Source organism: Petromyzon marinus, unplaced genomic scaffold, assembly GCF_048934315.1.
Source record: "Petromyzon marinus isolate PM22_M1 ecotype Great Lakes invasive population unplaced genomic scaffold, UKy_Petmar_22M1.pri1.0 PM_G_Scaffold_2, whole genome shotgun sequence".
NCBI classification, from domain to species: domain Eukaryota; kingdom Metazoa; phylum Chordata; class Hyperoartia; order Petromyzontiformes; family Petromyzontidae; genus Petromyzon; species Petromyzon marinus.
In genome coordinates, this window is record NW_027422761.1 from 4,971,661 (window position 1) to 4,992,805 (window position 21,145).

A 21,145-nucleotide genomic window follows, 5' to 3' on the forward strand; every position below is an offset into this window, starting at 1 on the left:
CTACGAGAGAGAGAGGCTCTACCTTGGTAAACAACCACCACCACAACCACCACCACAACAACCACAATCGCAATGAGAATTTCTCACCTCGGATTTCAGTGCAAGCGCGGATCGGCAGCCTCCTGTTACCTCGCGACGTCACGCGGTAGCAGGTAACATGACGTCACTTCCAGGGTAAGAGACACGCCCTCCCATGAGCAGCTCCGTAACTGAATAAATTATGTTAATGAGCCCGGCCCATATGTGAGGGATGAGGCGTGGCTGCTGAACCCGTCGCAATAAACTCTCGACGGCTTCCTCGGACACATTATGTTAATGAACCGCCAGTCACTGGGCGTAGCTTTGCCCAAATAAGGATTGATATCGGCAGTGACCCAAGCGGAGGTGACGTCACGCTCAAGAGCGCTGTGGACGGGGTTGGGGGAGTGTGAATACCTTGGTGACATGACGTCACTAGCGAGGTACACCTCCCGCTGGCACTTCATGCCGATGAGGTCATGCTGAGTGGTGACGTCACAGAGCGGGGATGGAGTTTAAGTTGATTTAGCTTCATTTTCCATTGCCCCCTCCCTTGGGTGCGTGAGCTCAGCAACAACAACGTGGACATTATTGCGTATACACTGTGTGTGTGTACGTACACACTGTGTGTGTACTTACACACTGTGTGTGTGTACATACATACACACACACTGTGTGTGTGTAGTGGAGGGCAAAGGCGGTGCATTGGCCAGTCATCTGAGTCAGTAGACCCATGGCATCTTATCATCAATTAATTTTTTAAAATGTATTATTTTTATTTATTTGTATTACATTTTTTCATTTTTTAATCTTTTATTTTGTTTATTTTTTGTTTTCTATCTACGTGACTTTACCGGAAGAACCAGGAATATGGTAGCGCATTCTCTATTTGTTGCAGAGGTTCAAAGTTCAAATCCGACAGGCACATTTGGCTACCCCAGTAACATTCACCACAATATGCGCAGTTCTGCTTTACAGCGGATGTAAAACAGAGTATTGTGTCACTCACAACGCACATTGCATGTTGGTGTCACGGTCAAAATTGTGGTAATTCCAAACATTATCCAGAAACTCTACAACGGAAATGTTTGGCTACGTACGGTTTGAAAGAAGTGTTAGTCAAACAGAATGTGTACTTGCGTGCGCGTGTTTAAACGTATCTTTGTACGAGCGGTAGGGCAGCGGTTAGCGCTACGCTGCGCTACGAACCCGGAGACCCGGGTTCGTTTCCCGCTCACGGCCAACACCGCCAGTGACGATTATCTGAACCGGTCCTCGGCCTTCCCTAGGTCGACTCAGCCTAAAGATGAGTACCCAGTGTGATGTGAGCATCACCACTCGGGATACAAAGGCGGCCGGGCGCGGTGCTGGCTACCCACCCCGTGTGCCGTGCCAGCCTTCATAAGTGCTCGCTAACAGCACTTGCCCCTAGAATCTGTTAATGCTCTACCGGGGATCTTTGTTCTTGTTGTTGTGTACGAGTGGGGAGCGGTAATTTAGTGGCTATCGCACTGCACTCCGTAACCCGGTGACCCAAATTGTATTCCTGCTCATGACACACAACAGTGGCAGATATTTAAACCAGTCCTGGGTTTTCCCTACATCGATGTAGTCTTGAATGACTTCCTAGTGTGGTGTGTAAATACCAGGGGAGACAAAGGCGGCCCGGTGCGGTGTTGGCCACCCTCCCCCTCGAGTGCCGTGCGTGCCGGCGTTTATAGGAGTGTGAGTACCTGGTACGGTGTGTAAACATTGCCACTAGGGAGATAAAGGCGGTCGGGCGTGGTGCTGGCCACCCACCCCCTCGTATACCGTTCCGGCCTTCATAGGTGCTCGCTAACAGCACTTGCCCCTACAGTCTGTTAAGGCTATATGGGGGATCTTTGTCTTTGTGTGAGTGCAATAAGATCAGGCAACATGACTGGCAGAGAAAATTGCTTGAGATTATTTTAAAAGCATGGGTTTAGAAAAGTGAACAAAGCATGTCCCTATTATGTGCATTACCATTGAAGGGTGCATTGGGTTCAAAGCCATCCGCATAGCCTCAAATCTGCATTAATGCCAATTTGTCTCCGTATCTGGTAAGATCATAGTATTACAGGAGGTCCTCTCACGCGCCAATCCAGACTGATGTGAGTGCACGATCTCTGTATTAGTTTTTTTATTGTCCTTAACTCAAATCAAACAATATGCAGTTCAGGTCAAATAAGACATTCCTTTTTAATGCTTTCCAACCAAGGTTGAGATGTTAATGCATTAGCTCTGTTCGTTCATATCTGCCCATCTGTCTGTAGCATGGCATTTCAATAACCCTCTTAAAGATGTATGGACTGATGCTGTACAAGAAGGATGTGGAGCTGAGTGGGCTTGCCGATGACCGGTACCAGCGGTGTCAAGATCGGCCTCTGTGGAGGAGGCTCGTGAAGCACGCTGCTGGGCAGTTGGAGGCAGTCGCCCTCCAACAACAACGGAGGGCGGATGAGCGACCCTCACGACAACGAGCGGAGCGCCGGCCACACCAAGTCGGTGCAGTGGTGCCTCTGTCAGTCATCTTATTGAGCACACGGCACTTGGGTCTGTCCTGTGAGCTGGCAGAGAGCCTTCGACACATCACGTGGCCTCAACACGTAAGACAAAACTATAATTCGTGTTGTAGAGAATATACCTCCTCCTATACGTGTAACTTTTACGTGGTATGCCTTGTAACTGATGAATGATCCGAGCGTGCTACGTATTTCAAAGACAATGAGTTGCTCCAGATGCTTCGTGGAACACAAAAAAACGTTTGACCTGTATCACAAGAACAACGGGTCTCACCTGAGTTCTCTGTACAGGTTACTTCCAAACACACACACACACTGTCCTAACATCACTTATTCAATGTTTGACCCTTACAGATCAAATGTTACAAGTATGCACAAAACCAGACAAGTATACATTCTAAATTATTGACAGGCATATTAACAAAATTGGATTACTGCAGTGAAATATACTGCATCACGTTACATCGTATTAACAAGAAGCTTTTACAAAAAAGTTGCACAGTCTGCTTCACAGTGTATGTAAAACATACTATTGCGTCATTCAAAACGAGTAGGCCATTGCATGCTGGCATCTGAGTGAAAATGTAGCAAGTTCTAAACATTACCTACAAACTACACAACTGAGATGAAACATCAATCATCGCCCCCTACTGACAGGCTCTTGTCCACATGCAGGCCGGTGCAGGGCCACCACCTTGTGCCACACAGGGACAGCTGCTACTTGGGGATGCTCTTCGGGCGTTTGAGATGAGGTACAAAACTCCAAGTTGCTGAGGCGATTAACCAAGCACCATGTAAAAGCAATTATGATAACATAGTGAATGGTTGGGAGCTTATTGGCTCTTGCTCCTGGTTAGAGATCTACCCAACCCATGGGCCCACAAAGTGTTCAACTTCATATTATTGTCATTAAAGGCCTGTGACAAAGGTGCATTTATTGTAGCGACATCGTCTCTGGCTTACACATCTACCGGGTCTCCACTTGACGTTGTATTGTCTAGGAGCAAGTCCACACACACCTCCACTTCCACAAACTGCTGGGAGTTGCCTCACTCTGACTCACAGTCAGACTTCTCCTCCTGATTCACGTTGTGAAGGTCCCATTTTGGAGTTGAATCTTCATCTTCACATTTTACCTTCACTTCTTCGCTCATCACCTCTTCACATTTCACCATCACCTCTTCATATTCTACCTTTATTCCTTTAAAAGTGTCCAAGCTGGGATTTTCGTCCGGTTCTTGTTTCATGAGGGATGGGCTCATTGCGGCACTTTGACTTTCACAAGCTGATTTCAGACTCCGACTCCGCTCCTTGTGATGCTTTTGTGTTCTCTGGTGTCTTCGAAGATTTGATGAATCTGCAAACGGCTTCCCGCACAGAGTACACTTGAAGGGTTTCTCTCCTGTGTGTGTTCTCTGGTGTTTTACAAGATCAGATGACTGTGCAAATGCCTTCACACACACACTGCACTTGAAAGGTTTCTCTCCCGTGTGTGTTCTCTGGTGTTTTACAAGAGCAGATGACTGTGCAAACGCCTGCACGCACACACTGCACTTGAAGGGTTTCTCTCTCGTGTGTGTTCTCTGGTGTACTTCAAGATTTGATGAATGTGCAAATGCCTTCCCACACACTGCACTTGAAGGGTTTCTCTCTCGTGTGTGTTCTCTGGTGTACTTCAAGATTTGATGTATGTGCAAATGCCTTCCCGCACACACTGCACTTGAAGGGTTTCTCTCCCGTGTGTGTTCTCTGGTGTAATACGAGATGATATGACTGTGTAAACGCCACCCCGCGCATCGTGCACCTGAAGGGTTTCTCTCCTGTGTGTGTTCTCTGGTGTGTTTTAAGAACAAATGACCATGAAAATGCCTTCCCACACACACTGCACTTGAAGGGTTTCTCTCCTGTGTGTGTTCTCTGGTGTTTTTTTAACAACAGATGACCGTGAAAATGCCTTCCCACACACACTGCACTTGAAGGGTTTCTCTCCCGTGTGTGTACTCTGGTGTCTTTGCAGATGTGATGACTGTGAAAATGCCTTCCCGCACACCATGCACCTGAAGGGTTTCTCTCCCGTGTGTGTTCTCTGGTACTGTGTCAAATTTCCAGTCCGATCCGTGTTGTATGCACACCGGTCGCATTGGAGCCTTGTCCTACCGAGCTGCGCTGAGTGCATTTGCTCCATCAGACCAATTCTGCGGAGGAAGCGTCAGAGGAAGCGTCAGCTCCAGACAGAAAAAAATAATATCCACACCATCTACACGACAGTATCGAGGCACAGAGGAATGCATATATAGTCACATGTGACTTACACGTCTATACTTATTCATATATTCATGATGTAGTAAAAACGTTTCCCAAATTCATCCAGGGCTGTTATGGCACACAATGAGAGGGCAAATGTCATAAACATGCATGGAAGCCCTCGTATCTTCAAAATGAATGTTAACCCAAAACTCCGAGTACACAATTTCGGCTGTCTGGCTACAAAAGGAATATTTATGAAAGCTAAATTCAGCTGACATAGCAAAGGGCATTGAAAACAATACTATTTGTGTTATGCAGAAATGCATAAATAAAAATTTTCACCTACGTGACTTTACCCAATAGAACCAAAGAGTATGGATTCTAGCAGTCACGAAAGCTTTAAATCTAGAATTGATAACCTCTATGGGGAGGGCTTTCACCTATCTGTTAGAGCTTTTAACAGACAACGGGACAAGAAGTCACAGCTCATCGAGACGCTGACCTTCCTCAAAAGATGCCATGATCACAAGGTAATACCCATCGCTTTCACACTCACTTCTGCTGCTGTATGTTCTCCAAATTCTAAACAGATTCTTCTTAAGGCCAGCCTATCTTTAATCTCAGAGAGGATAAGGCTACTCCGATTTGAACTCGATACTTTAGACAGGACTCTCCTACAAGCTCATTTAATGTTAACACAAAAAATGTCACCTTCTGATTGGAATCACGTAGACAACATGACTGCTTCTTCTGCTGAGTCACTGTCAGTCAAATGTAAAGCTAACCTGATTTCTAAATTCAACCACCTATCAAAGAAGAACCCAGTTCCACATATAACAAAACTAGATGTTAACAAAATCGTCATTAATCAGAGTAGCACCCCGATCTCGGACAATCTGAAAACAGTACTGGCTAGGGGACTAAATTTTGCTGTCACCCCAAAACACATACCAATAGATGATATCATCTCTCAGGTCGATGTAGCCCTCAAAGGCGTAGGACACATCCAAGCAGACATTGCGAGAGCTGAAATAGCCACTATTCTTAAGAATGCTAAGAAACCCATTAGTAACATCAGCAAAAATGAACGCTCTGAACTCACAAATTAAAAAAAACCAGAAGTGATATAGTCATCCTCTCAGCTGATAAAGGCAACGCTACTGTTATTATGGATAAAGATTCATACAACAACAAAATCCAGAATCTGCTCAACGATGGAAGTTACTCAAAAATAAAAAATGACCCTACTAATAGCCTAGCGATAAAAACCAACAAGATCATCACAAGTTCGACCTCCCTAATCGACCCAACTAAACATCCCTCCCTAAAACCTTCTGCTGCAAGACCCCCTAGATTCTATGGTCTTCCCAAGATTCATAAAGAAGGCACCCCACTTCGACCCATCGTATCCACGATCAACTCCCTTACCTATAGACTAGCCCGTTTTCGGTCAGATACCTTGCTGCCTTTCACTGGCAAGACCGCCTCAGCAGTACTTAACTCAGCCCAATTGGTCTCTATGGTCAAAGACGTTGTACTGTCCCCTGACGATATCCTTGTCAGCTTCGATGTGGTCTCTTTGTTCACCAAGGTCCCAGTACCTGATACCATTGAAATAATTGAAAATTTGGTCCAACATGGACTAGACCCCGACACACCTGCACTGGTTAGGCACTGCCTCAACAATACCTACTTTACTTGGAATGGCTCCTTCTACAAACAAAATGAGGGTACCCCCATCGGATCCCCCTTATCACCAGTGATAGCCAATTTTTTCATGGAGAAATTTGAATCAGACGCCATCCAGACTTCCACCCTCAGACCTTCCCTGTGGAAGAGATATGTGGATGACACTTTCGTCATTTGGCCACATGGCCTCCCAGCTCTGAACCTTTTCCTACACCACATCAATTCCAGACATCCCGCCATCAAATTCACCATGGAAGTGGAGAAAGATGGCAAGCTACCATTCTTAGATGTTCTGTTTGAGAGGAGACCTGATGGCTCATTGGGGCATTCTGTCTACAGGAAACCCACCCACACAGATTCCTACTTGAAACCTGATTCCCACCACCACCCAGCCCAAAAGAATTCTCTCATCAAAACTTTATACCATAGGGCTCATTGCATTTCGGACCAACACCACCTGACCAGTGAATTAAAACATGTACACCTGGCCCTCAAAAGGAATGGTTACTCTGACCGTACCATCCCCCAAGCTGTTTCTCCCTCCATACAGAAACAACCACTTGATACTCCGGTCAAAACCATCACACTTCCATATATAGCAGGCGTTACTAAAAAGATTTCCAAAATTCTAAACAAACACAAGATCCAGGTCCGGTTCAATACAGTACACAAAATTCGTGATCTGATCCCATCCGTGAAGAATGTCATTCCTGACTTACAGTACCCCGGGGTTTACAAATTGAGTTGTACCTGCGGTGATTGCTATATCGGGGAGACAAAGCGACATGTCTCTGACCGAATTAGCGAGCACAAATCAGATTTGAAACACGGCAAAACGAATTCTTCTGCCATTGCTGATCACTGTTACAACGCTGTGGGGGATCACGATATAATTTTCTCCGATACCAAGGTTCTTTGCAAACCCACGGGCTTTTATCAGAGATTTGTTCATGAAGCAATTCAGGTCTACAAACACAGACACAATTTCAACCGAGAAGATGGTTTCAAATTAAGCAACCATTGGAAAGATGTTCTAAATCGAACTAAACATTAAACTAATTTCAATGGTACAGTATATTTTTTCAAGTAGTAGTACCCCAAACTTTCGCAACTCTTATAAATTCCCTTATCACACCATCAATAGGTAAACTCCCCCTCCCCCCCGCGCCAAACGGCAAGTCCACCGGCACGTACACCACCTCTTTTCTAAAATCGGCCAATCAAATGCTAATTTTTATGCTAATTTCTTTGTCAGAACACCTTGTTTGCTCGCACACAGTTTAAAGGTCCGCTGTCTGAGCGTGGTTGTGTTTCGCTAAATTCTCCTGTTTGATTAGTACTAGGTGCCTCGGTGAATGTATATGCTCTGACTTTAACATAGCTATTTCTGTGACCAGTTACAAGCTAATCACTCAGCTATTTCAATTCTATGCTAATTCCTTTGTCAAGGGGTACCTCTGCGGATGTGTATACTTTAACTTAGCTTGATAACTTTAAAAGTGTCCAAGCTGGGATTTTCTTCCGGTTCTTGTTTCATGAGGGATGGGCTCATTGTGGCACTTTGACTTTCACAAGCTGATTTCAGACTCCACTCCTTGTGGATATTCTGATGCTTCTGTGTTCTCTGGTGTACTTGAAGATTTGATGAATGTGCACATGCCTTCCCGCAAACACTGCACTTGAAGGGTTTCTCTCCCGTGTGTGCTGTCTGGTGTTTTTTAAGAGCAGATGACTGTGAAAATGCCTTCCCACACACAGTGCACTTGAAGGGTTTCTCTCCCGTATGTGTTCTCTGGTGTGTTTTAAGAGCAGATGACTGTGAAAATGGCTTCCCACACACACTGCACTTGAAGGGTTTCTCTCCCGTGTGTGTTCTCTGGTGTTTTTTAAGAGCAGATGACCGTTAAAATGCCTTCCTACAAACACTGCACTTGAAGGGTTTCTCTCCTGTGTGTTTTCTGGTGTCTTTGAAGATTATATGAATCTGGAAATGCCTTCCCACACACAGTGCACTTGAAGGGTTTCTCTCCCGTGTGTGTTCTCTGGTGTGTTTTAAGAGTAGATAAATCTGAAAATGTCTTCCCACACACACTGCACCTGAAGGGTTTCTCTCCCGTGTGTGTTCTCTGGTGTGTTACAAGAGGAGATGACTGTGAAAATGTCTTCCCACACACACTGCATTTGAAGGGTTTCTCTCCCGTATGTGTTCTCTGGTGTTTTTTAAGAGCAGATGAATCTGAAAATGTCTTCGCACACACACTGCACTTGAAGGGTTTCTCTCCCATATGTGTTCTCTGGTGTGTTACAAGATTACATGACTGTGTAAACGCCTTCACGCACACATTGCACTTGAAGGGTATCTCTCCTGTGTGTGTTCTCTGGTGTTTTTTAAGAGTAGATAAATCTGAAAATGCCTTCCCACACACAGTGCACTTGAAGGGTTTCTCTCCTGTGTGAGTTCTCTGGTGCCGTGTCAAATTTCCAGTCCGGTCCGTGCTGTATGCACACCGGTCGCATTGTTGACTTGTCGTACCGAGCTGCGCTGAGTGCCTTTGCTCCATCAGACCAATTCTGCAGAGGAAGCGTCAGCTGCAGACAGAAAAAAAGAATATCCACACCATCTACACGTCAGGCACAGAGGAATGCACACGTGACTTACACGTCTATACTTATTAATATATTCATGATGTAATGAAAATTTTCTCAAATTCATCAGATTTGATGAACGTGCTAACGCCTTCACGTACAGAGTGCACCTGAAGGGTTTCTCTCCACGGGCTGCTATGGCACACAATGAGAGGGAAAATGTCATTAATATGCCTGGAAGCCTTCATATCTTCCAAGATGAATGCTAACCCAAAACTCTAAGCACACAAATTTGGCTGTCTGACTACAAAATGAATATTTATGAAAGCTAAATTCAGCTGACATAGCAAATGGTGTTGAAAACAATACTATTTGTGGTTTGCATAAATGCATGAATTAATGTTCAATCGCAACTTAGAGGTGTGAATCCAGGCTCAGATGTCCTTGAATGCTGGGATGAACAGTTCCGAATTCAGCTGCATGTGTGTGCTGTGTTCACCTCCTGTTTCCATTCTTAGTAAGAGTTCCAGAGGAAAACAAAAATAAACTATTGTTTTGATATAACCTCCGTGTTCAACAGAGTTAATAGACTTTACTTCAAACACAAACTTGACACTGTCACACACTGCCATGGGTAAACAGGTGGCGGTGTGACCAGAACCATGCCTGGCCACCTTCATCTGCTCAGCATTAATTCTTCCTCACTCCACCAAGTAATGAATCGAGGATCATCAACATAGCCGAGGCTATCCGTGTCTCTGTCTCTCTCTCTCCCCGTGGTGAAGTGTTCCCCTCCACACATTCAGAGTCAACAGCGGCACGCGCTTAGCGTCTTTGACCGATAGACACATTGACACACGTATTGTTGGTTCTTTCAGTAAAGTCACATAGATAGAAAATAAAAATAACAGATTAAATTCAATAAGATAAAGACCACTTGTGTTGCGATCGAAACGTCGTGGGTTTTTTGCTTTATTTTCAATTTTTTATTTTATTGTTATTTTAATTTTATTTTCTATCTACGTGACTTTACCGAAAGAACCAAGAATATTAATTCCTGCAGTCACCAAAGTTTTAAGTCAAAACATTCACACACGTTGACAAAGCCTCACCTTGTGTTGTTGTGGGCAGGTCGCTTCTGATAACAAGAGCGGTATAGCAGCTCAAGCGGGCTTGGCCTGGTAACAAAAGAACGAAAATAAAAACTGCGTGAATATTTACAATAAAACAAAGTTACAAAGTGGCGAGCCGGGTGAAGACAAATTAAACTTAAGCGAGATAATTAAAGTAAATGCAATCAGGCGAGGGCAGGAGGCAAGGCCCCGCGTGGCTAGGCCCCGCGTTGTAAAGTTCCAACCTGGACATCGATTCCCATGCTCGCTGCTACTCAACTGACATCCCTACGTGAGAGAGCGAGGCTCTACCTTGGTAAACAACAACAACAACCACCACCACCACAACCACCACAACGCTGAGAATTTCTCATCTCGGATTTCAGTGCAAGCGCACAAACGGCAACTTCCTGTTACCTCGCGACAGCAGGAAGTAGTATGACGTCACTTCCCTCCCAAGAGCGGCTCTACAACTGAATAAATTATGTTAATGAGGCCGGCCCATAAGTGGAGGGACAGGGGCGTGGGCGCTGAACCCGTCGCAATAAACTCGCGACGGCTTTAACGGACACATTATGTTAATGAGCCGCCAGTCACTGGGCGTGATGAGTACTAGGTGCCTCGTTGAATGTATATGCTCTGACTTTAACATAGCTATTTCTGTGACCAGTTACAAGCTAATCACTCAGCTATTTCAATGCTAAATTCGATGCTAATTCCTTTATCAAGGGGTACCTCTGCGGATGTGTATACTTTAACTTAGCTATTTCAATGAGCCATTTCAATGCCAAATTATATGCTAATTCCTTTGTCAAGGCGCTTGGTCTTTTTCTTCTCACACAGCTTAAAGGTCGTGATCTAAGCGTGGCTTCTTCCACTCTAGCGCTGTCCTCCAGACAGTCTCGTCCCTTCACCTGATGAAGGCCGCTTGTGTTGTGGCCGAAACGTCGTGATTTTTTGTTAATTTTTTATTTTATTTTCACCTACGTGACTTTACCCAATAGAACCAAAGAGTATGGATCCTAGCAGTCACGAAAGCTTTAAATCTAGAATTTACCCAATAGCACCAAAGAGTACTGGGCGTAGCTTTGCCCAAATAAGGATTGCCACTGGAACGATATCGACAGTGACCCAAGCGGAGGTGACGTCACGCTCAAGAGCGCGGTGGGCGGGGTTGGGGTGAATACCTTGGTGACATGACGTCACTAGCGAGGTACACCTCCCCCTGGCGTTTCACGCCGATGAGGTAATGCAGAGTGGTGACGTCACAGGGTTGGAGTTTAAGTTGATTTAGATTCATTTTCCATTGCTCCCTCCCTTGGGTGCGTGGGCTCAGCAACGTGGACATTATTGTGTATACACTGTGTGTACACTGTGTGTGTGTACACTGTGTGTGTGTACACTATGTGTGTGTACACTGTGTCGCTGTGTGTGTCACTGTGTGTCACTGTGTGTGTACACTGTGTGTGTACACTGTGTGTACAGTGTGTGTACACTGTGTGTACGTATATACATTGTGTGTGTACACTGTGTGTGTGTACACTGTGTGTCACTGTGTATACACTGCGTGTGTATACACTGTGTGTGTGTACACTGTGTGTGTCACTGTGTGTCACTGTGTGTAGCTGTGTGTGTCACTGTCACTGTGTGTGTGTCACTGTGCCTGGCACAAGCGTCGTGGCGACGTCACCACCACTTAGTGGCGAATGGCGGTTGTTACGTCACTGTGTCACTGTGTATGTCACTGTGTCACTTGTGTGTACACTGTGTGTGTACACTGTGTGTCACTGTGTGTGCACACTATGTGTGTCACTGTGTCACTGTCACTGTGTGTGTACACTGTGTGTGTGTGTACACTGTGTATACACTGTCACTGTGTGTACACTCTGTGTATACACTGTGTCACTGTGTGTCGCTGTGTGTGTCACTGTGTCACTGTGTGTGTGTCACTGTGCCTGGCACAAGCGTCGTGGTGACGTCACCGCCACTTAGTGGCGAATGGCGGTTGTTGTTGTGTCACTGTGTCAGTGTGTGTCACTGAGTGTGTACACTGTGTGTGTGTACACTGTGTCACTGTGTGTCACTGTGTGTGTACACTGTGTGTGTCACTGTGTGTGTACACTGTGTATACACTGTGTGTATACACTGTGTATGTACCCTGTTTGTGTCCACATTGAACCTAACCCCCGGCAAGGCCATTTACTTAATGACGAGAGAAAATTCACACGAAATGTACTTTTCAATGAAGTCTTCCAGATGTAAATTGATACAAGCTTTTAATGAGTAAATAAAATCATCTAATTCAAAACAACACAATTCGAAGATGTTTCATTTTAAAACTTCAAAACGGAGCATGGGGTACTTGCGTGAATGCGTCCTTCGTGTGCAAATGTTGTGACTTTCCTGGCCTGAAGGCCGTCAATGTGTTGGACCATTATTGGTGCACAGCGTCTCAACAATAGCAGTGGGGTTTGCTTCAACCGATAGGTCCGAACATCCAGACGTTAATCAGCAAAGAGCATTTCTAGTCCCAGTTAGACAAAATCTACGTCAACACGTAAGACAAAACTACAATTCGTGTTGTAGGGAATGTACCTCCTCCTATACGTGTAACTTTCAAGTGGTATGCCTTGTAACTGATGAATGATCCGAGCGTGCTCCCTAGTTCAAAGACGATGAGTTGCTCCAGAGGCAGACACTTCGTGAAACACAAAAGTACCCTTTGACCTGTATCACAAGAACAACGGGTCTCACCCGAGTGATCTGTACAGGTTACTTCCAAACACACACACACACACTTTGTCCTAACATCACTTAATCTAGATTTGAACACTTAATCAATGTTTGACACTCATAGAAAAATGTTACATGTACACGCACAATCAGACAAGTATTCATTCTTAATTATTGACAAGCATATTAACAAAATTTAATTACTGCAGTGAAATATCCTGCATCAGGTTACATCGTATGAACAAGAAGCTATTTTTAAAAATGCGCACCGTCTGCTTAACAGTGTATGTACATATTCTTGGTTCTTTCGGTAAAGTCACGTAGAAGGGAAACAATAAAATAATCAAAATATAAAACAATAAAATTCTCACTGCAGTCGAAACGTCGTGAGAATTCTGTTGTTTTATATTTTTATTATTTTATTGTTTCCCTTCTACGTGGCTTTACCAAAAGAACGAAGAATATGAATCCCTGCAGTCACGAAAGCTTTAAATCAAAAGTGTATGTACACCGTACTATTGTTGCGTCATTCAAAATGAGTAGGCCGTTGCATGCTGGCGTCTTGGTCAAAATGTATCAAATTCTAAACATTACGCTACAAATAATAGATCACGGCACTTCGATGGCAACACAAGCAATCATCATCAGGTGGGACAAGCACAGCAGCAATAATAAGAAACTGCTGTAGTAGGCGCCTACTACTTCAGCAGTTTCTCTTGCTGTGGTTGTCCCACCTGATGACGATTGCTTGTGTTGTGATCGAAACGCCGTGATCTGTTATGTTTCTACCCACGTGGTGACTTTACCGAAATAACTCAAGAGTGTGGATTCCTGCAGCCACGAAAGCTTCGAATCAAGATTACCTACAAACTACACAACTGAGATGACGCATCAATCATCGCCCCCTACTGATAGGTTCTTGTCGACATGCAGGCTGGTGCAGGGCCACCACCTTGTGCCACACAGGGGCAGCTGCTACTTGGGGATGCTCTTCGAGTGTTTCAGACGAGGTACGACACAAATCTCCGTGTTGCTGAGGCGGTTAAGGAAGCACCGTGTAAATGCAATTATTATTATAACATAGTGAATGCTTGGGAGCTTATTGTCTCTCGCTCCTGGTTACAGATCTACCCAACCCACGGGCCCACAAAGTGTCCAACTTCACGTTCTTGTCATTAAAGGCCTATGACAAAGGTGCATCTATTGGAGCGACATCATCTCAAGCTTACACATCTACCGGGTCTCCACTTGACTTTGTATTGTCTAGGAGCAAGTCCACCCACACCTCCACTTCCACAAACTGCTGGGAGTTGCCTCGCTCTGCCTCAGTCAGAATTCTCCTCATGCTTCACGTTGCCTCCATCGATGTGAAGGTCCCATTTTGGAGTTGAATCTTCATCTTCACATTTTACCTTCACTTCTTCCCTCTTCACCATCACCTCTTCATATTTCACCTCGATACCTTTAAAAGTGTCCAAGCTGGGATTTTCTTCCGGTTCGTGTTTCATGAGGGATGGGCTCATTGCGGCACTTTGACTTTCACAAACCGATTTCAGACTCCACTCCTTGTGGATCTTCTGATGCTTTTGTGTTCTCTGGTGTACTTGAAGATTTGATGAATTTGCAAATGCCTTCCCAGACACACTGCACTTGAAGGGTTTCTCTCCCATGTGTGTTCTCTGGTGTGTTTTAAGAGCAGATGAATCTGAAAATGTCTTCCCACACACAGTGCATTTGAAGGGTTTCTCTCCCGTGTGTGTTCTCTGGTGTCTTTGAAGATGAGACGAATCTGAAAATGCTTTCCCACACACACTGTTCTTGAAGGGTTTCTCTCCCGTGTGTGTTCTCTGGTGTGTTTTAAGAGCAAATGAACCTGAAAATGTCTTCCGACACACACTGCACCTGGAGGGTTTCTCTCCCGTGTGTGTTCTCTGGTGTTTTTTAAGAGTAGATGAATATGAAAATGTCCTCCCACACACACTGCACTTGAAGGGTTTCTCTCCCGTGTGTGTTCTCTGGTGTCTTTGAAGAGTAGATTAATCTGAAAATGTCTTCCCACACACAGTGCACTTGAAGGGTTTCTCTCCCGTGTGTGTTCTCTGGTGTTTTTTAAGAGTAGATGAATCTGAAAATGTCCTCCCACACACACTGCACCTGAAGGGTTTCTCTCCCGTGTGTGTTCTCTGGTGTGTTTTAAGAGTAGATGAATCTGAAAAAGTCTTCCCACACACAGGGCATTTGAAGGGTTTCTCTCCCGTGTGTGTTCTCTGGTGTTTTTTAAGAGCAAATGACTGTGAAAATGCCTTTCCACACACACTGCACTTGAAGGGTTTCTCTCCGGTGTGTGTTCTCTGGTGTGTTTCAGGGGCAAATGAATCTGAAAATGTCTTCCCACACATACTGCACTTGAAGGGTTTCTCTCCCGTGTGTGTTCTCTGGTGTCTTTGAAGATGAAATGAATCTGAAAATGCCTTCCCACACACACTGCACTTGAAGGGGTTCTCTCCCGTGTGTGTTCTCTGGTGTTTTTTAAGAGTAGATGAATCTGAAAATGTCTTCCCACACACAGTGCACTTGAAGGGTTTCTCTCCGGTGTGTGTTCTCTGGTGTGTTTTAAGAGCAGATGAATCTGAAAATGTCTTCCCACACACACTGCACCTGAAGGGTTTCTCTCCCGTGTGTGTTCTCTGGTGTGTTTTAAGAGCAAATGAATCTGAAAATGTCTTCCCACACACACTGCACTTGAAGGGTTTCTCGCCCGTGTGTGTTCTCTGGTGTCTTTGAAGATGAGATGAATCTGAAAATGCCTACCCACACACAGTGCACTTGAAGGGTTTCTCTCCGGTGTGTGTTCTCTGGTGTGTTTTAAGAGCAGATGAATCTGAAAATGTCTTCCCACACACACTGCACCTGAAGGGTTTCTCTCCCGTGTGTGTTCTCTGGTGTGTTTTAAGAGCAAATGAATCTGAAAATGTCTTCCCACACACACTGCACTTGAAGGGTTTCTCGCCCGTGTGTGTTCTCTGGTGTCTTTGAAGATGAGATGAATCTGAAAATGCCTACCCACACACACTGCACTTGAAGGGTTTCTCTCCCGTGTGTGTTCTCTGGTGTGTTTTAAGAGCAAATGAATCTGAAAATGTCTTCCCACACACACTGCACTTGAAGGGTTTCTCGCCCGTGTGTGTTCTCTGGTGTCTCTGAAGATGAGATGAATCTGAAAATGCCTTCCCACACACACTGCACTTGAAGGGTTTCTCTACCGTGTGTATTCTCTGGTGTCTTTGAAGAGTAGATGAATCTGAAAATGCCTTCCCACACACACTGCACTTGAAAGGTTTCTCTCCCGTGTGTGTTCTCTGGTGTACTTTAAGAGCAGATGACTGTGAAAATGCCTTCCCACACACAGTGCACCTGAAGGGTTTCTCTCCCGTGTGTGTTCTCTGGTGGGTCTCAAGAACTGATGGCCATGCAAATGCTTTGTCACACACAGTGCACTTAAAGGGTTTCTCTCCTGTGTGAGTTCTCTGGTGCTGTGTCAAATTTCCAGTCCGATCCGTGCTGTATGCACGCCGGTCGCATTGTTGACTTGTCGTACCGAGCTGCTGTGCTGAGGGCCTTTGCTCCATCAGACCAGCCTCAGCTGCAGACAGAAAATAAGAATATCCACACCATCTACACGTCAGTATCGAGCCATGGAGGAATTAATATATACAGTCACACGTGACTTACACGTCTATATTCATTCATATATTCATGACTAGCTGTACTACCCGGCTTCGCCCGGGACTTGGATCCCCACGTCCGGTCGCCTTTGTCTCCCCAGTGGCGATGTTCACACCACAACAGTTACTCGTTTGAGGCTGATTCGACCTAGGGGAGGCCCAGAAGCGGTTCAAATAATCATCACCGGTGGTGGCCGTGAACAGGAATCAAACTCGGGTCGCCGGGTTCGTAGCGTAGCGCTAACCGATACACTACAATGCATTACGCTTCCACACACACACACACAGACACACACACAGACACACACAGATACACACACACAGACACACACACAAACAGACACACACACAGACACAGATACACACACACAGACACACACAGACAACAACAACAACCGCCATTCGCCACTAAGTGGCGGTGACGTCACCACGACGCTTGTGCCAGGCTATGTGCACCCTGAGGCCACGTGAAGTGTCGAACGCCCGCTGGCAGGAGGTCACGGGGCAGACCCAGGTGCCATGGGTCGACTGACTGAGATGACTGGCTGATGCACCACCTGTGCCCCCTACTGTGCCAACCTGCTGTGCTTTCGCCACCCGGCGCTTCGCTCGTTGTTCTGAGCGTCGCTCCTCCGCCCTCCGTTGTTGTTGGAGGGCGACTGCCTCCAACTGCCCAGTAGCATCCTTCACGAGCCTCCTCCACAGAGGCCGATCTTGGCACCGCTGGTACCAGTCATCGGCGAGTCCACTCAGCTCCACGTCCTCCTGTACCACATCACTCCATCTCTTCTCTAGCCCGTGCCGCGCCTGCCTAGCCCCCTCAATCCGGCCAAACAAAAGCCGTTTCGGCATGCGGTGGTTGTGCATGCGGGCTACATGACCCAGCCATCGCAGCCTTGCCTGCCGGAGGAGCTCACCGATGGGACCCTGCCCAGATCTTTCAAGGATTTGTGAGCTCCTCACACAATCCAGTCTGGTTAAACCCAGGATGGATCGTAGGCAGGCCAGCCTAAATGTTTCTAACCGGCGAAGATGTTCCATTAGGGGGGTCCACGTTTCGCAAGCGTAGAGAAGGGAGGGAATGACCGTGGCCGAGAAGACCTGAAGCTTAGTGCGGAGCGACAGACCAGGTAGCTTCCACACAGCGTTACGCAACCGATGAAAAGATATTGCCGCTCGACTGATTCGGAGTGAGACCTCTGCTGTTAAACTGGAGCCAGTCATAAGCACACTGCCCAGGTATGGGAAACTCTCCACTCTCTCCACAACTGCCCCATCACCGATTGGGAGTTGTGGGGGTGGAGTGTCCGATGGTACAAAATACCCAGGCAGGTGCTTAGTTTTGGTGGGGCTGATGGTAAGGCCCCACCTCTTAGTGGCACGCTCCAGTCTCAGCAGCAGCGTCTCCAACTCCTCCTCTGACTGAGCAGCTATTACAAAATCATCAGCATACATAACGTGGTTGAGCAACAGGGAGCCATCCCTTGACCGCACCCGGGCATCGATTAGCCTCCCATTATATCTGTACCATATGGAGATTCCCCCGGTACAGCTATTGAAGGCTTCACGAACTACGTGGTCAAAATAGATGTTAAATAATGTAGGAGCTAGAGGACATCCCTGTCGCACCCCAAGGTGTACAGGGAATGGCTCTGACTCCCGGCCACGCAGTTTTACCCGGGCCCGCTCACCATCATGAAGGTCCTTAATGATTGTGAGCAGAGGGTCAGGTACTCCAAAAGCACGAAGAACGACCCAGAGCCCAGGCCTACTGATAGTATCATAGGCCTTGACCAGGTCAATAAAGCAGAGATGTAGGTGTTGTTGGAATTCCCTACACCTCTGCTGTAGCAGACGGACAGAAAATATGGCATCTGTGCAGGACCGCCCTTTCCTGAAACCGCATTGGGGCTCCGCAAGCCTCTCCTCAGCGTGCCTGGCAAGGCGATGCTGAATAATCCTTACCAGGACCTTTCCCAGCACACTGAGGAGTGAGATGCCCCTGTAGTTGTTACAGTCTGTGCGGTCACCCTTCTTAAAAAGGGGGACCACCAGGGCATCCTTCCAATCCTGCGGAACCCGTCCAGTGGTCCAGACTGTTGTTATGATGTCATAGAGGGCAGTCTGTGCACAAACGCCACCCTCCCTCAGCATTTCGTTTGAGAAATCATCTCTGCCCGCTGCCTTTCCTGGTCTCAGACTCCTGATCGCCTTCAATACTTCCTCAGCAGATGGCACCGCAGCCAGCCACTCACAGGGGGTGACTTCTTCCAATATTTGAGGCACCGCAGCCTCAGCAGGGTCATCCTCACTTTGTGCCACGATGTTTTCCTGGCTGAAGGATTTTCCCTCCCCCAGGACCTCACAGAAATGCTCAGCAAATCTGCGAACCTGTTCCTGGGGGTCGGAGATTGGATCACCGTTTTTTCCCCTAATGATGGTAATAGGTGTGGCGCTGCAGGTTACTTTTTTGATGGAGTTAAATAGAGATTTGTGATCACGGGCCACTGAGGCAGACTCCATCTCCTCAGCAACCCGCGACCACCACCCATCCTTGCAGCGCCTCACGGCTCTCCGAACCTCCGAGCGAAGGCTGCGGTAAGCCTCCTCATTCTCTGACGTGGGATTCTGTAGCCAATGACAGTGGGCCTGTCGCTTTTTCTCAACCATCCTAAACACCTCCTCTGTCAGCCAGGGTCTCTGGGGAGGTCTGGACCGCGTACCCAAAGCAGCCATTGCAGCTGCATGAGTCACAGTCCTAAACCTCGCCCATTTACCCTCGACATCAGGAGGAGTCGGGGACGATGCCAATCCCAGCCGCAAGCGATGATGAAATTCTCGCTTGCAACTTTCATCAGATAACTGAGACCAGGCCACTTTATGTTGGAATGGGGTCCAGGGTGTACACCCACCACCGGAGTGGAAGAATGGCAGGCGCATCTTACAGATGACTAGTCGATGGTCAGAGGGCAGATCAGCTCCACGGTAGGTCCTGGTGTCAAGGACATGGGCTCGCATTCGCTGGTCCGTCACTATGTAGTCCAGCAGATGTTCTTGCTTGGACCCGGCATGCATCCATGATGTTGTGTGGATGCGCCGATGCCGGAACAGCGTGTTGGTAATTACAAGCCCATGGGCTGCACAAAAATCTAGCAGCCTCCTACCGTTGTTATTGAGCTGATCTGGCCCATGCCCTCCAATCACTCCAGACCAGGTGCCAGTATCATGACCAACTCGGGCATTGAAGTCACCCAACATGATGACTCTATCCCGAGGGGCCACTTTAGCCAGCACCTGTGACAGGAGGTCATAGAAGGCATCTGACTCATCGGCTTTGCCTGCATCCCTCCACGGATGTTCATCTTCGGTGGGGGCATAAGTAACCACGACCACCATTCCTCGCCTCCGGTTGATGGGAAGGCGAGCCCAAAGTAGCCTGGGGCTTACAGCTTCCCACACCTCACCGCCACGCTCCCACGCCCTCTTCATTCTTTTGTTCAAAAGAAGACCCACAACCTGTTGTTTGGCAGTCTGCTGCCCCGAGTAGAGGACTGTCCACCCCTCATGGTGGCAGGAGCCAGAGCCGGTCCACCGGACCTCCTGAATGCCGCATAGATCCAGGCGGTACCGGTCCAGCTCCCGACAGAGGAGTGGCAGCCTCTCCTCTGCAGTGAGCGTTCGAACATTCCACGTGGCCACCCGTAGTGGCTTTTCGTTGTTTCTGGAGTAGCCCCGAGGGTAGGTATTCAATCTCCTGGCTCCGCCAATTGGGGTTTGGCCAGGAGACGTCATAGACGCCTGGCCCCCCGGGGCCTCCGGCACAAGCTTATTAGTTACATATTTCAGTTTAATTCGTGGTTTCGTGGTAATTAATTGAAGGTGGAGGGGTTACCAGCCCCTCGCACCCGTCCAGAGCCCCCGTTTAGCCCCTGTGGTGGACACATATGCCATGAGGGGAGGAGCCAATCAAAATTGGATCTCCCCCCACAGCACTGTCCACGACAGAGTTGCCCGTCCGGCACCGCGAGGAGGTAGGGGGTTGTTTTGCCGGACACACACACACAGACACACACACACAGACACACACACAGACAACGCTAACCGCTACACTACAATGCGTGACGCTTCCACATGCGAGGGTCACGTGACAGATTTGACGTCACAGCTCACTTGCCGTGCAAAAAATCTATCAATTATTGAGCTCCCCTCCCCCCCCCCAAAAAACACAAAAGTGTATTTGTATAATGTTTGCACGGTGTACAGTCTGGAAAGTACCCACATGGCAAATTTCCAGTTTGTTGCATGTCGGGAAGTACGCTAAACATTTTGAACAGACGCACAAAATCACAACTTTGCCTTTTATATAAATTTGGAGATGCAGTGAAAAACTTTCCCAAATTCATCACGCGGTTTCAGTTTTTTGATTTTCAGTTTGATTTATTTTGGTTAGAGTCCCGTGAGCCATTCGGCTCTTGAATCGGGTGCAACCACA

At 47.0% G+C, this 21,145-nt stretch overlaps 1 pseudogene; it reads right to left on the minus strand.

Moving 5' to 3' along the window:
* The window catches only part of LOC142912364 (uncharacterized), a 43,825-nt pseudogene extending 27,268 nt beyond the window's left edge, over positions 1–16,557 (minus strand).
* Positions 16,558–21,145: the final 4,588 nt, after the last annotated feature.